The sequence below is a fragment of the Montipora capricornis genome, chromosome 8 (genome assembly GCF_036669925.1).
Source record: "Montipora capricornis isolate CH-2021 chromosome 8, ASM3666992v2, whole genome shotgun sequence".
Lineage (NCBI taxonomy): Eukaryota > Metazoa > Cnidaria > Anthozoa > Scleractinia > Acroporidae > Montipora > Montipora capricornis.
In genome coordinates this window covers 48,183,203-48,188,202 of record NC_090890.1, presented here as the reverse complement: position 1 = coordinate 48,188,202, position 5,000 = coordinate 48,183,203, and positions in this window count along the sequence as shown.

Here is a 5,000-nt window from a genome sequence, read left to right as displayed (position 1 = left end):
AATGGAGTCGCAAGTGAGAACAGGGGAATATTTCAAAACGTACTGCCTTATGCGCATGCACGTCCACGTCCGATCAACAAAGTAAGGGGTTTAAGCAAAGACGATGACTACGGCAACGACAACGCTACAAAGCAAGAATATCATTGGTTAAAATAGGAAATATAATCGTGCAGCACGATTTTCCATGCATATTTTGCCGTACTCCAAAAAACAAAATCGTGAAATCACCGAGTTTTAGGTGTTGGCGACAACGTGAGCATGTAACAATGAAACATTCATTTGCTGCTTTTACTTCAAAACCGTTCGTACTCATCTCGTGATAGTTTGCCCATAAAAGGTAAAGTAACTGCTTACGAGCCAGAAGGCCCATCAGGCCGGCGGTTTCCGACTAGGAGTCTTTATACTGCCCCCTGGATGGGGATGCTAGTCCACCGCAGGGTTACCCCCAGCGTTTCGCCGGTACCCATTTATACACCTTGGTGGAGAGAGGCACCGTGAGAGTAAAGTGTCTTGGGCCAAGAACGCAACACAATGTGCCCGGCTAGGACTCGAACCTGGATGAGGCCACCGCGCCTCCCAGGCACATAGTTCACCCGTAGACGGGATGATTGCGAAATACTTGCGATAGCGCTAAGTTATGTTTTCGAGTGGCATTTTTGTTGTCGTTGTCGTTGTCCGTGCTTAAACTCCCTATTGACCTGCTCCCAACTGAGCGGCTTCATAGCTCAGTTAGTAAGCGTCTCAAGGGGCCCGTTTCTTGAAGGTCCCGAGACTTTACGGGCCATTTTCGGGTGTCACAATTCCCTTTGTATCTCAAGAACGGAGAGGATTTAAGTCCTCAAACTTCACAGTTATTTTTATTTTTGTTACCCTGAAAACATGTTAAAAGATCGGCTTTCCAAAACAAGTGGTTGGCAGTTTCACAAATGGCTTTTCGGGCCCGAAAAGTTTTCGGGGCTTCCGAGAAACAGGCCCCTATAGGTGTCTATTAAGAGACAATTGCTGAAATTGTCAAGATAAGTGCGAGGATTACTTCTCCATTTCATTTTCAGCTCTTTTCCTGGCAGATAGTTGTAGAACTTATAAATTTTAGGGAAATATAACCGAATAAAATAAGAAAAGCAAGAATACTTAGATGAGACAATTTGAGAGAGGCAGGAATCCTACGGAAGATGTTAGGGGCCAACAGGTACTAGTTTAGGTTTCCTGGAGACACAGATTTGTTAGAAGAGGAACGTTTGTAGAGAAAGGCTAGGCTAAGACCAGTCGTTGTTGTGTGACGCCATAGAGGCGATAAACAGCTACTACTTAAAATATATTGCTTATAAAGGGCAAGAGTCTGTGTCTTAACTCAAATGTACTGTTTGCAAGGAAAGAAAAGCGATAGAAATGAGATAATGATTAGGGGCCGGTTGCTTTAAGCCTGGTTAGCGTTAACCGTTGGTTAAGCGGTTCTCAAAACCATTATGTTTACATGGAATTTAACGCTGAGACTACGCTGGTTAGCGCTAATCATGCTTCGAGCAACCCGGGCCTGGATAACATCGAACTATTTAAATGAATAAATTAGTCCTTTAAAGCTTTAATGAACTAATAGAGCTAGAGGTCTTAAATTTCTTTTCAATTTGAGCGATTCAATAAGTTCAGCATTGGTCTAAGAGTTCAAAGCAAAGAGTTCCTGCGAACGGTTCGATTCCCTTACATTTTAAATTTCAAAGAAGTTTAAATTCCTTCAAAGGTTATAACTATACGGAGGTAAAAGGAAGATAAGTTCACTAGTACACTTTTGTGCTAAGTCATGCACTCGGTGCTGTACTGTTTCGTATTTTTGTGATTTTGTTTCCTTATTACGCGAATTAATACTAAACTTTGGTCTGTTGACGTGTCATAATCTTAGACAAAACTCTTGGGAAAAATTTCGGCTTAAACATTATTTGAGATACACTCACAAACAAAGTCTATTAGTCGATGCGCTCTCTGCTATGCCAGTTATGATAATTAATGTAGTGCAACTGACTTTGGGCGCTTCTAAACTAACATTGGATTAGGGGAGGGAGTAAGTAGAGCGTATCATCTTTTATCAGCTAATATGATTATTTTAAGAGGTCCACGATTGCAGTGTGCACTTTAGAAATAACACAATGATTCTTAGCATTGTGGAATTTGCATTCAAGTCAGCAAGATTACCGCAGGGACCGCGGAGAGAGAGGGGCTTGGGGCTATAGCCCCAACTTGTTTCTCAGTTACGGTGTTGTTTCTCCTAAACCTCTCCCCCTCCACACACGCTTCCGTGATCCATATACCAAAAGCTAACCCCGCCCTTCCCCCCTCCCCGTTTTCAAGCGTACTCTGCGGCCCTAGAAATGAGACTGGATTTTCCCGTCTTGTAGGGATTTTAGTTCCCTGTGAATGCCTTTTTGACTTTGACATGGTCAAACGTCAATTGCTCCTTTTATTGCCTTTACAAAATCGATCAAATCATATCAAAGTTAATTATTACGATTTTATTCATTATCTTGACATGAAGGACGGATAAGTGCCGAGAGCAGCCGAAATAATGTCACAAACACAGAATTTATAAGAAGGTATCTGACTTATCGGGTAAAACAGTTGTAACCGGTTTTAGATTTCAACATTTAGCTCACTATGGCTCAAGTGATGATTCTTCGGGGTCAACTGAATAACGTTTTACATAACACTACCACAGCAGGCAATCCATGATTGTATGCACTCTCAGTGGGGGCAGTTCAATTTGAGCTGAAAAAATTCTTATTCACGTGAGTTCAGGAAGCGTGCACTGGGACATGAAACTCAAAAAAGGTAGCCGGATTAAAACCTTTAATTTACAAAGCGATGGTGTAGTCTGTTTGCGGCCTAAGTTTTGTGAAAGAGTGCAGTCTTCATTAAAGCACTTGTGAAATTGTTGTTGCTGTTAAAGTTCTCTAAATTCCGGTACAAGCCTTCCAAATGTCATGCCCCCATACTCAATTCTCCTCTGGCATTGACCACAAAACCATCTTGCTCAACAAAGGAAGGAATTAAAGAGTTCTTTGTGTAGTCTTTGTCCCCCGAAGTGCCGGTTTGATCAAACTGTCTTTACATTGCTCTCAGTTCTTTAAAACAATGTTCCTAGTTAGTTTTGCTTCTGGTTTGTGTACCAAAAGTAGAATCACAGTAACAATAAAATTATTGAGGTATCCTTTAGCAAATCAAAACTGTCAACGGACAGTAATTGTGATGCCATTTCAATTGGGGCCTTACAATACGACCAGATTTTTTTTCCTCCTAAAGGAAAAAAGATACCGATACCTCCCCCAAAAGAACCTGGCACGAACAAAAACTGTCTCCAGCTTCTTGTATCTTTTACTTTTCAGATAACTATGACAGCAAAGAAAGTTTATCTGATTTTGCTGTTGCTGCTTGCTTCCAAGATTCTGTTTTTTACGGCAAATGAAGCTAGCCCCTGGTGGTCTCGTCGTCGTCGACGATGGAAAACACAAACACGAAGGGAAGTTACTGCAGGAAAAGATGAAGTGGACCTAGAACTCGCAAATGCCAACAGCCGAGGAAGCGACAAAGGGAATACGGATATTCATGACAAGACTTAGTTTGACGGCAAAACCGCTGTATCATGGGTAAAGGGAAAGTGAAATAAAGAAGCTTTGCCTTTTGAAGTGTCATTAATGCTTTTCCTCAAACCCTCAAAGAGTAATTTTGACGCACACCCGAGGCTCAGTTTGTTAAGTTTGTTAAGCATCGGGCTGCCATGGCTGGTTCGAATCCCGACCGCATCAAACCTCAGGATTTTAAAATAACTGAGGCCGGAGAAAGTGCTGACATTGTAATTTCATCCTCAAATGGTTAGAGGTTCAAGCCTTCTCGGATAAGGACAATAAACCGTAGGCCCCGTCTCACAAAGAGCTTCCACGTTCATAAGTTCCCAGTGGGACGAAAAAGATAAGACACTATTCGAGACAAATAGGGGATAGAGTTCCTGGTGTTGTGGCTGTCCTTAGTGAATGTACGAGTGGGTGATCATAGCAGGTCCATCTCAGATGAGTAATATATCTGCCAAAACTCTGCTAAAACTTAACCTGCTCAAACGAATAAATAACAAAAACAACAAAAAAACAAATGATAGCGAAGCTATCGTACGCGTTGACGTCAATAATTACTATTAATCAATGTGCCAACCAGGGCCCAGTTGCTGAGAGGATGGTCGGTGCCTAATATAAAAATCTCTTAAAACTTAAATCGATCTGTGGTTAGCGCTCACCAAGATCTGAGCAACCAGCTAATAAGGCCAGAGCCTTAATACGTGCAGAAACAAAAGCTTTTTTTCATTCCAGCATTAGTACAGTGAAATTCGAAAACAGAAAAGAGTTTCACGGTAAACTTCATTTTTCCTACTTCCACGCAAATTTCTCCCAGTCCTCAGTGCAACCCTTCTCTAGAACGCCCTCCTCGCCGTTTTTAAATTTTCTCCGTCTCCTTTTTTCGCCCGGTTTGGCCATTATTTCGCCCACACTATCTGCCCCTTGGTCTCCTAGGTAGAGTTTGGGAATTGTGAGAATCGGCCGTGTATGCTGGGCCTCCACCTTACGCAGTGCACTTCGTCTATTTCTATCCCATAAGACATCGTAATTAACAACAGCGCTTTCTTTTGGGCCGCAATTTTACAGATTTTTTCTTCTTCCGTTCATTTTACGTCTAGTTCTGTTTGTCATATCTTGACGTTCTTCTCCTTATTTGAAGGAGTTTATACTTGGGATTCGGTTTCCACGTTGACGTTTTACTGCACAAATTCCGCCCGATAGGCGTTAATCACACGGCGGCCATTTTGAGTCCCGAGGGATTGAAGACTTTTGTTTTGCCCCACTTAACCTCGTTCCCAAACATTTCAACTCGAGGCTCGGGGTACGACATCTATTGACTATGTCCGATATAGCCGCCCAGTGAATAAAACCCGTTGACATATCAAAAAAACAGTATACATATTG